Here is a 12,154-nt window from a genome sequence, read left to right as displayed (position 1 = left end):
TTTTTAATGAAGAAAAATGTTATATATGTTATACCTTTCGGGAGGAATGCCCATTCAAAAGAATTGAAAAAAGTCTAGGATGTTTACAACAATAAGCCTTTTGAGATACACGGAAATTTCACGTGCCTGGAGCTTGATTTCTAAAGAGCTCAGACTTCATTGTGTACAATATGTTAGGAAATTTTGTTTATTTATAATTTAACCTACTTGAGTCGAAAGTCACAAAGAAGTCTAAGGAATCTGAATAACATTTAAAACGGCCACTTAAACAGATTCAAAGTCAAGAGCATCAGCACAGTGTTCCTTTGATACGCTCACCCCTCCTCCCCAGGGCACTGAATGGAGGGGGTGGGTACTTTAACCTGAAATGGAAAACACTGCAATCATGTTTCCCAGGGAAGAGAAGTGAAATAGGAAAAACAAAAACAAAAACCACCAGCTCATTTGGAAGCTCATGAAAGGCAGAGTTGAGTTTGCCCATCTCAGACCGATTTGCCTCGGCATGTGAATCATTTAACAGGAAAAAACACGGACTGACTCAGCTTGAGCGAGCTCTTTCTGTCCCTGCTGAGGTCTTCGCTTGGTGTGGCCCCTGCCGCTCTCCTCAGAGCGTCTCACTGTAGAGCAACAGGAAGTGTTGTTTATTAATAAGCCTGACTGGGGTCACACCCAAGGCAACATCAGAGCTTCACCTCTCTTGGGCTTGGGGAGAGGTTCAAGGATCCAGGACAAGCTACTGGTTATAGTGAGATGCAAGGCCAGACTCTGAAAAATAAACCCACAGCCAGCATTTGACACAGGGCCCCAGAGTGACTTAGAGCAGAGGGGCCACTACAAGATCTCCTCGGTTCCTCCCCACCCTCTGCTGACCCTTTATTTCTCCCAACAGGGAGGCAACTGGGGCCTCACCAGGAGAAGGAGCTTGCCCAAGACTGCAGGGTGAATAGCACTTGGATCCAGACCTTCTGACCCCTGGGGCTGTGCCATCTTCCATTCATCGTAGCTCCTCTGGCAGATGTTTGTAACACACAGGAGCGTTGCCCAGGGTGGGTTCTCCTAGCTCCCTTGTCATGAGCTCCTCTTTCCCCTTCATCTTTCAGTTGCACCTCATGGCCACCTTCAGTTAGCTCCTGGAATGGTCATCCCCTGTCTGGCACAGGCTGACCTGCATTAAACTTGAGAATGGAGAGACAGCAAGCGAGCAAGCTTGAACCTGACTCACAGTATGTATGGCACATTCCCCACCTCACCCCACCCCACCCCCTGTCAACAGGGAGAAAGTATCTAAAGAAGAGCATTGCTACGGGGGGCGTGACAAGCTAAATGGGTGCTACTCAGGCTGAAAAATCTTAGCGATGCCAATAAGCCACTTGAGACGACAAGGCACCCGCCGTTCTGTCCTCATTTCTTATCAGTCCTTAGCTTTGGGAAGAGAAACGTTCTGGAAGGAGGAGGACCTCTGTGGAGGAAAAAAGGAGGGGAAGGGTGTGAACTCTAAGCCCTGAAACAAATCAATGACAAGTTGTTCCACAGGCTGACAGTTTTCCCCTCACCTTTCCTTTCTAGCAGCTATATGCCTCATTGTCAGACACTCAGAGGGAAAGTCCGAGTGAGAATACAATGTAATCCCTTAAGTGTGTTCACCACAAGGGAGCTCCAACAACACCACAACCGTCAACGTAATTCCACCTCAGGTGCAGTCTGAGATCCAACAGGTAAGTGACCCCACAGAGGATATCCGTGCGGTCATGAAGGCTTTGGCTTTCTAACATATACAAATTGTTGTGTTCATTTTTTTTTTTCACACCAACTGCTTAGTAGAGAATTAGGTGGATTAGGAAATCTCATGAAAACCATTAACCTAAACAGTCCCTGTTTATGGGCACATCTGACCATTTTAATCAGTAACTTGCTTTGAGAAAGAGTGGGCGTTGGAGTCACGCTGCTGGGGTACGAATCCTTACGTTACCATTGCTTCCCTCTATGACAATGGGAAAGTTACAGAACGTTTCTGTGCCTCAGATTCCTCATTAAATGTGGGTGTAATAATTGGGCCTACCTCACAGGATTATTGTGAGGCTCATGTGCACAATAAAAGTGTACCCTGCCTGGTGTCAGCAATTATCTGTTAAAATGACAATGAAGATAATGTAGATGTATCTTAACATGTAATTGTAATTTTGCTTATTCAAGGCCAAATATTTTAATTTAATAGAGTTTGCCAAACACAATGAAGTCTCTCGGATCTCAAGACCATGGCTTCATTGCTCCCACATTTTTATGCTACTTTTTCTGAACAGGCCAGTGAGTCCCAGCTAATGACCCAAGATTTTTAGCAAGACATTTCATGCTGACTTCACCCTCACATGCCCTCAGGCTATCACTCATCAACTCATGGGAGCAAAGAAGTGTGTTGGTGGGAAATAACTAAGGAAGAACAAGGACAAAAAAAGTGTCATGGGCTTATCCACTGGCAATATTTATTATACAGTGATCATTCCTAGATGTGGTTGTTCTCTGTTCTACTATAAATATGGAAGAAATATCATCACTCAATAGCTGTCTTGGTCACTTACCAGGTAGACTTTTAAGGTACAGCAGTCTCAGGGTGCCTTCAAAATACAGTGTCATTTCTGCATTAAAGCTTTCATGATGGGTGCGACTTGGTCAATCGTGATCGAAAGATGCCGCCATCTTTAGGCCAGTTGTTCACAATAAAATACATTCCTTTACTTCATCATGTTCTTGGGACCTTTGTGAAGCAGGTCTCTTCAGTGGGCTTGAGATTTAGCAGAGAAGTTAAAACGATAACCAACATCCCAAGCCCAACTGATTGCAAGTCTCAGTGAGGTTGCATGGAACTTGAGCACGAGCTCAAGCTTTAGGCTCCATCAGACTTTCATTTGAATCCTGGCTGAAAGTTAGCTATGTGACCTTGGCACTGGTACTGAACTCTATGAGGAAATTATCGCCGCAATACGGGCAATAAAACCTACCCTTTCGGTGGTAGTGAGGACTCGATGAGATAGGCATTATAGTGACCTGTACTACAAGTGCTCAATAAACATGAATGCTTTGTTGTATTCTTTCCCTGTCTCTTTCTTCCTAGTCTCTTAGTGCCACTTGGGAGTCTGGCTTTTACAAGCCTAAATTATTTTGCAGACAGTCAGACGCTGGAAGAGGAATAAGCTATGTGAGGACTTTGAAGCTTGCTGCTGCACGAAGGACGGGAGCCACAGCCAGTATTTATACTTTGCAGCAAACTGGTCAGCTGTTCCAGCAATTAGGTTGGCTAAGAGCATGCGAGATATGAATGAGTACTTCCCAGTGAACTACTGCATATGGAAGTGCTCTGTAAAATGTCAGGGGCTCTAAGATTGTCCGGTATTACCATCACTATTGTCAACACTTACCCCCTTTCCTTCTCATTTTACACTATAGGAAACTGAGGTCCAGAAAGACGAAAAGCAATTTTCCCAAGCATGTAGAGCCTCCTCCTCCTCCTCCTCATAGTGCTTCCTAGTGCCAACTCCTGATCTAGATACTTTACACGTATTACCAGTAACTCTGGTAGACTGGGAAATCTTTGTAATAACTTTACGAGGTGGTTACTATTATCCCCATCTTATAGATGAAGCAGAAGCACAATGAGGTCACACAGCTGCTAAGTGGCTGGGATTTGAACCTTAGTGTCTGAATCCAAAGTAATCATCTTGTCAGCTATGCTGTACACACACACACACACACACACACACACACACACACACATTTAAAAATCAAAATGGGCTCAGATGATGAATACAGTTCTCTTTTATGTTTGATCCTTTCTCTTTTCACACCACAACACATTTTGATTTATTAGTTGGCTTTAGAGAATGTTTTAAAGATGAAAACAGTGCACATAAAATGTATTGGTTACATAAAAAGAGGAAATAGCTGCTAAAGTCAACCAAGCTTTAAAGATAACTTTGAGATACTCTCCTATGAGGCTGGTGATGGCAGAGGTGAAGAGTAGGGGGGAGGTTTGTTCCAAACGAAACATGAGACATACCTTCTACAGTCTAGCGGAGGAGAGAAATGAAAACAAAGCCCAGCAGGAGCTGGGGAAAAGAGATGACTTTGCACTGAGGAGGTAAGGCTTTCAGGTGAGAGAGGTGGCCTCCAGAGGTGGGACAGGCTAAAGAGTTGGCAGGTGCTATTGTTAAGACCATCAAGTACTCAGAAATAATGTCAGATGAGAAATGGATAAAAAAACTCCAAAAGCCCAAGCCTGCTTGGCTCAGAGAAGGAAAGAGTCAGCAAGATATGAAGGTTTACTTTTAATGTTTTATGGCTGTCGTACGGCAAGGGAATTAGACTTATCTGTGTTATTCTAGAGGGCAGAGGTAGGGCAAATGTATGCAAGCAGAGGGCACAAGGTTTAAAACCAAAATGGAGAAGAACCTTCCAGGATCAACTACGATACAGTGTAACAGTAACAGAACCAGAAAGGACTGCTTGTGCAATCATCTAGCTCTTGGTCAGTAGACAGATGTGTAAGCAGAGGCTGGATTGCTGGTAATGTTGTAAAGGGAGACAAAGCAAACTGCAGAAAAATAAATACTGTATTATGTTCCCATTTTATAAAACTTATGCATATGTATCATACGTATACAAAAATACATCAAACTCATAAGCACGTGCCTTGTATAATCACTCTTTTCCCAGTTTTTTTAAGGAATGTATATTAAATAATTTAGGACAACCTACAATATATATTTTTTTCACTTGGAAAAGCTTAAGAAGGTTAATTATATTTTCTGAAGTCACAACTAAAAGTCAAGATTTGAATCCACCTCTGACTTAAAGCCTAGTCTTCTTTTAGGAAACCACAATCCCACATTTTAGGGGATTAAGAAGGGAATGAGTAGACAGAGCATGGAGGTAGCAGTAGGTATAGAATACGATGTTGCAGGCGATTAGGTGCTTCTAAAATAGCAAATAGCGGATTTGGGGAGTGTTAACTAGAAATGACAAAGGGACAGTTAAGTCAGGTGGAAATGAACTGTGACAAAGCAGGGCTGTTAGAGACAGAACAGAATCAAGATAAGAGTTACGGCCTCTCTTTTTCATTTTGAAGCCCTTTATAACAAACAAAATTATCTACCAACCAATATTATGCTTATTTCTATCTTTGAAGCTATTTTTATTTTTTAGTAACTTCTTATTCTTTAACAATAACTGTTCTCTTGAAACAAAATTTTTTATTTTCCTGTGTAAGCTAGAAGTCATATTTGTTATGTGGGAATGGCAATGGTCCTGTCTACATGGGTACAGACTAGAGTCTAGCCATGTTACAGCCAGAAGTGGTCTTAAGCTGAGTTAGAACCTGACACCATTATGTACACAAGTGTGGTCTGCCTCCAAGATAGAGGGAGGTGTTTTTACAATCATCAGCTTTATGAGCTGTTGCTATAAAATAATCAATCTTTCAAAGCAAACATACCACAATGTCTACATCCAAATGTAAATTGTTCTTCAGAGCTATGACTTTGGAAAACTTTTCACACGTATTGGCATTAAACATATTTAAACTCTTCACTGAAAACATCCTTCAATCCAGCTTATTTCTCTCTCTCCGCCCGCCCCACACACACACTTACACATTATTATTTTAAGGCACACTTTATTTTTAACCCAAAATGTTTTATCTTGCCTGATAACTTGTTTCCCAAAGGACTGCTGTGAATGCCTCTGGCTATTAAAAAAATCAAATCCATCACTAAAAGACTGAGCGTTACTAGTGAAGAGTTAAAAACATAATGTGGTGCTGACTATGAAGACCACGCCCAAAGAAGGGCTGCAAAGATAGTAGGAATATTGTAGCATCCTTAGCATAAGAGGATGGCCTTTCAAGATGCTATTTTAAAGGTACACTGAAATGTCTAATTGTCAAAATAAGTATAAAATGAAAACTAACCAAATCTACTTCTTACTCCAACCTAGGATACTTTTCATGATACCACTTGAATCCTAATTTATGGTCACTACCTTGCTGTTGCCCCTCACACTATACACATGATCAATAGTTCCACACCCAGAGGCAAGGAGGATCTGTGGCAAATACTGTGTTGGTGAGGGCATAAAAAAGCAATCACATTTATATACTTATTCCAGGAAGTGTACATTGGAAAAACTTTGAGAGGGTAAGTTGAGAATATCAAAATTCAAAGTGCTCTTACTATTCTATTCAACAATTAGGATTTGAGCCTTGTGTTCCATAGATAGGTTCACAAATATATACAAACATATAGGCAAATTATGTTCATTGCAGTATTGCTTGTAATAAGAAACTACTAAGAACAAACTAAATGCCCATCAATAGAGAAATTCATCAATAAAGTATGGCATACATGAAGACTAGGATATATAAAAATTAAAAGGATAAAATAGTTTATATACACAGATCTGCAAAACATATACTTAAATGAAAAAGACAGGTAAAAAACTATTTGTATTTCTCAATTTAGGAAAAACTACATATGTGTGTGCATATTTATGATAAATATCCGGAAGTGTACATAAAAAATGTGATGGCAGTTACATTTGGGGAATAAAATGAGATTTCCACTATAGGCGAGAAAAAAACTTTTTACTGTATACTCTCTTGCATGTTTAATTTTTTTATCATTGCATGTATTCTTTTCAAAATAATAAAAAAAACTCTAAAAGATAAAATATACAATGGAGGAATGTGTTGACTAAGGTGTGGTTGAGATCAAGATTTGATCTTCTTTCAAAAGTAGTGAACTAAACTTTTGATTCTTGTGTTTTAGGTATACTTGCGTGTGGAAGGAAGATGTGAATGCTGAGAAGTAAAGAAAACAGTGATCAAGTCAGAATGTGAAGGATGTGTCATAGCTTTTTATTTGAAGGTGATGTATTGAGCCTAGAAGAATGGCATTCTGCATCAAATCTGTCCTTTACATTGTCTGATCTCTTTTACTTAAAAACTAAACAAAACAAGAAATTTTATCTTTTGAACATTTGGACCAATTTTTAGCCTATTGGGGCTGAATGTTTTCTTTACAAAGAAGTAAAGTGTGCCTGGGACACTGTCACATAGTCAATCGTAAGGAAGAATCAGTTTCATTAAATTGCCTCCCCTTCTCACAGCTCATAGAGAGGTGCTGAGTTCATGAGCACTTTAATGGGGGAAGAAGGGAGATAATTTTAGAGGAAAGGATGGTTTTGGGGGGCACTTTTGTGTTTTTTGCAGGGGAATTTAAGGGCGTTGAGTGTTCTGTGTAGATTCATTGAGGATCTTTTGGGTAGGGAAAGTAGGGAAGAAAGAGTTAGGAGGGGAGGCGGGAGGAGCTGAAGACCAATTTTGACCCCATCATGGTTTTAAAAGAGTGGGTTCTAGAGGGGAAGGATGGTGGATTCATGGAATGAGATGTTGAACCATGAAAACTTTCTCTAGGGCACTTCAAACTGAATAGGGATGGCTTTCAACAGCAGAAGCCTTTTGTCTATTTCTCTGGTACTGAGACAGGCAAATACCTCAATCTTAGGGGAACAGAATGGCAAAATAAGAGCATGGCTCTAGGGTCAGAGAGGACTGGGTTCAGAAAAGGATTAAGACATTACAGCTGGTTAGCCTTGAGTGAATTATTTAGTCCTTTCTTGCCTCAGTTTCCTCATTTGAAAAATGTGGCTCATAATACCTCATGGGATATTTATAAAGATTAGATATAATGTTTAAAAATCTTCTGACTGACTTCTATGAATTTTATTGGCTCAGTACATATTTTGCAATAGGGGAACAGCTTTTTGTTTATAGAGTTTGTACTTATTTCATAATATGGGATTGTTGACTTCCAATGTAGTATAATTATTATTTTTGTTATTAATATCACTCTTTATAGAGTACATAAATATGTTTTAAATCTTGCTCTAAGTGTTTTATATGAAGTGTTACTAAACCTAACAACCATTTGGAATGGCTAGGACTAGCCCATTTTATAGATGAGAAAACTGAAGCTCAGAGAGTAAGGAGTAAGAAGGAAGGTCAAGATTTGACTCTCTTCCAAATAACTGGAGGCTTAAGGCAATGGACCAGGTTCCAGAGTGACAGGGAGGGGTGTCAGTTTGGCTTATAGGCTGCAGAGCATGAAACCAGGGGAGCCCCACTGACTCCAGAGGTGAGCTATGTTTGAGAGCTGGGAAGATCGAATGGTCTGCTCATCCTTAGACAGCAGCTGGAGAGAGGCAGATATAAGGCTACCAGACTGAGTTGAGAGATACTATGGAAGCGGGGAAGGGGATCCTGAGAGAATTTTGGACATTCTGAGAGTTAAAGCAGCTGCACCAACAGGGACACGGGCTAGGGTAAGACAGGACGGACCTCTTCAGGATGTGGAGTATGGCTGGTACCTCGTTCTTTTCCTTATTCTTCATTATTCTTTTCACTGTTATTTTACCTAGGTTAAACATTTCTTGTTACTTAGTAAGCTAACTGTAAACACTAAAATTTCACTTGTACTTATAATTTCTAGAGCATTTTAAAATTTCCAAACAGTGTTCCATGGTTTTCTTTCATGTTCCCTGCCCTCATTACTTTTTAGTAAGATTTGAAATAATTGCCCATCTTGGAGTTTCAAGAGAGAAATGTGCTCAGAGTATTTGGCTACCCTGTCTAGTTTCTAGCTCAGAGAAGCAAAACTATCCAATCTTCATCTGTGGAGCAGAGCTGGCTTTAAAAACAGATGCTTTTTCTCTTTCGTCTGCAATAAATAATGGTGCTTAGAGCAATGCGTGTTTACTGGTAACAAATTCCACCAATGGGTGTGGTGAAAAGCTGAGCATTTGTGGACTGTGCAGCTTCTGCTATTGTCTACAGCATTTCCTCTCTTGTCTCAGAGGCTCACGCTTTCTCAGGCAAGGGCACTGGCAGGTCCAGATAAATGTCTGGGTTTTCTTACTCCGAGGATGAGGAGGTGGGGGTGGTGGGGTGGTGGGGGTGGTTGTGCAGCCGTCTTTCTGGCACGGATTCCATTGTGGGGAAATTCTGTCTTGGGAAAGAAAAGAAGTAAACTGGGGCAACCAGCCTCATCAGTTAAATGATTTCCTTGTTGACATGAAGTGAGGACAAGATGAATAGCTTTTGGGGAAAGAAACTGTGAGGATACAAGGGAAGAAGAAAAATAAAGAGTTAAACGGAAGCCTTATGAGATAGATGAAGTGTAAAGGCAGATAACTCACTTTTTCAGTTTGGCATAGAGACAGTAAGATAATCTTTTCTTTCTATGTCAATAAAGGCCTAGTGTCTGTTCTGTTCTAGGAACATCAACGATTATATTGAGCCTCTACAAAAAGATAGCCAACTTACACAACTGTTCTAAATCCCATCTCGCAGTGACAGGCCTGAAAATTCCAATATCCAGAATCAATACTTGTAGTGTATGTGTAATAGGTGGTGCTCTCAAAGAGGATTAAGGCCTGTTCTGTCCACCTGTCATTACAAGCATGTTTCTCTGTAAATGTCGGGTGCCATCACACCAGTTCACATGATTTTTCTTAACAAAACAATAGGCCATCTTTGAGAAAAACTCAATCTAAACAATGGAACAATACATATTTATTTGCACATTTAATTTACATACAGCAAAGCCAGGACACACCACGTAGTGCTTCAGATACTAATAGCAACTTGTCCTTTATTTCATTCCACGAAGATGATGATAAATGTGGCCTGGGGAATGCTTGGCCTCGGTTGTTTGGTGTGTGTGTTTATTTCTTCCCGTCGTCTGGGTTTTGATTCACCTGCTGGTCCATGTCAGTGTCAGAGTGCTCGGTCACTTCCTGCCCTGCCCAGGTTTTAGGGGTCATTTTCTTGAATCATTGCTGATTTTTCCACTTAAGGGGATTCTGTCTCCTTCAGCAACTGTTCCAAATGTAGCATCTCACATACAGATTCTTCCACTGTACTTGCATGTATCGTGCAGACTATGTTTATCTTAGCTTTGAATCTTCTAGATACGTGGCATGCCGGTGTGATTCCTGTTATTCAAGGCTGATTTGCAAATTGTCTTGCTCAATGTGCCTGCACAAGTTGGCTGTGACTGGGTCTGTGGTGGGAAGGGCTTTAGAGACATCTGTGGCTTTTGATGGAGGAAAGTTTCCTACTGAGAGTCACCTAATCTTTAAATCCCTTTAGTCTGTTTTTGAGCCCCGTGTTGCCCCCATGAATGCCCAGTTATACTAAATACTGTCCTCTTGCTATTTTGTTAAGATTTTGCCATTTTTAAAGCCATAAAAATGTGTAATCTCCCCCTACTTACACACACACACACAATGATGAGTGAGTCTTAAACATGAAAACTTAAAGCTTGACATAATTCTGATAAAAATCAATGTTACTGATAAGAAGCTGTGTAATATTTCTAAAAGTGGAAATTCATGAAGAAAATAGATTCTTGAGCACTTCCTGAATGCCAGAAACATTTTACCTGCATTTCCTCATTTAACTTTTTAAAACTTCAAAATGTAGATATGCCTTATCTTATTAGAGAAGAGGCAACTGAGGTTCTGAAATGTGAAGTAACTTGCCAAGGCTGCGGTAAGGGGCAGGGCCAGGCCGGGCCTGCTGTCTCTGACACCTGAATTCCCATACTCTTTAATTATTCTCTGTGCTGGACTTTAGTTAATTTGCAGCTGCTCAACGCATTGCATTAAATTCATAATCTTGCTTTCATCCTAGTAAAAACGACAATAAACACACAACAGGACAATTTGCAGGGGCTTCTGGCCAAGGCTATTGGTTCAGGGTCAAAACCTCACATTTGCACAGTGCTTTTACTTTGTCAGACTCTAATGAGGGAGGTTTTCATACCTGAAGAAAATCAAACTGATCTCTGTTTAATACAGTAATGCACCAAATTATTAGTTTCACATGTTTTAGTCAGTCTCTATGGCCATTATTTTATGTTTTAGAAAGTGAAGAACTTAAAAATGCTTTTGAAAAATTCCTCCTCTGAGGATAAGAGATAGGTGTTCCTTTCCAAGTCCACAGCTTCCTAATGAGAAAGTGGAGATGAGAATTTAGGTCCCTAACAGAGAGTTCATTGTCTTTCTAATACACCACATAATCTGGTGTTGAATCTCTCTAAACACCTGGGTTCCTCATCTATTAATAGCCCTTCGATTAATAATGTTCAGTGACTGGATATGCCTAGCTCTTACTGGTGTTTTGGAGAACTGAAAATGTTTTCAAAGTTATATCTAGAAAGTCTTTGGAGTTTCTTAAACATATTATGTGATAAGCAACTGAAACTATGGCAGGAAGGAAGGAAATAAACATGCAGAATCTATTATTTGCCAGACATATCAGTAGGCGCTTTACGTATAACTTTGTAGGCTGACAGTAACCCCACTTTACAAGGGGTACAAAGTCTGAGAAATTACTAATTTCCCCTAAATTGTACAGGTAGGAGAATTTGAATCTAGCCTGTCTAATGCCAAAGCCTAAAGGCTTTTAAGCATCCTGCCTCCATCTAGTTTGAAAATCAAATATACAGCATTTCACGTCTGGACCACCTCAGCAAAACAACTGGGCGCTCTCTCACTGAAATAACTCACACTAAAAATAAATACCCCTCTTCCTCCCACGAGCTTCCCAAGGTTGAAGGGAGGAGCACAGGAGCTCTGCTAAGCCCAGGAGTGCTGCCCACAGTCGTCTGAAATCACAGGACATCATTCAAACCACTTTTTCCCCTTTCTGAGATTGTCCCTAAATTTTTAAAGTTTTTATGCTGGAAAATTTCAAGCATATACTAAAGTAGAGAAAGTAGCATAATAAAAAACTAGGTACCTAGATTCAGCTTCAGTAAATCCACCCTAATTTCATGCCCCATGTAATCCTGCCACAAACTATGGTGTGTCTATATTTGATAGTGAGTAGATTAACAAACCATATACTTTTACCTTTCAGCCCCTGGTTCTTAACATAGTACAGGATGGATATTTTTTCTTCCAATACCAAATTTTAACTGGTTACTAGCAGTGATATTTTTAAAAGCATATATAAGAGAGAACAATAACTCAACTATCAAAATAGGATATTTCACCTTGAAAATAAAGCAAAGTCAGGAGAAGAGTGTGAAGACTGTGAAGA

At 40.1% G+C, this 12,154-nt stretch overlaps 1 long non-coding RNA gene across 2 annotated transcripts in view; it reads right to left on the bottom strand.

Annotated features, from left to right (window-relative positions):
- Positions 1-12,154, bottom strand: part of LOC140695996 (uncharacterized) — an 80,609-nt gene that overhangs the window by 43,620 nt on the left and 24,835 nt on the right. Inside the window, exon 4 of one of the 2 annotated variants that reach the window (XR_012071902.1) lies at positions 178-1,175. The exons of the other annotated variant lie outside the window; for it this stretch is intronic. This is a non-coding gene — a long non-coding RNA (uncharacterized lncRNA). Of the gene's footprint in view, positions 1-177; positions 1,176-12,154 lie in introns of those variants that run through there. 2 annotated transcript variants of the gene reach the window in all.

This window comes from Vicugna pacos, chromosome 4 (genome assembly GCF_048564905.1).
Source record: "Vicugna pacos chromosome 4, VicPac4, whole genome shotgun sequence".
NCBI classification, from domain to species: Eukaryota; Metazoa; Chordata; class Mammalia; order Artiodactyla; family Camelidae; genus Vicugna; species Vicugna pacos.
Note: the sequence above shows the minus strand (reverse complement) of the source record. Positions and strands in the feature narration are given on the sequence as shown.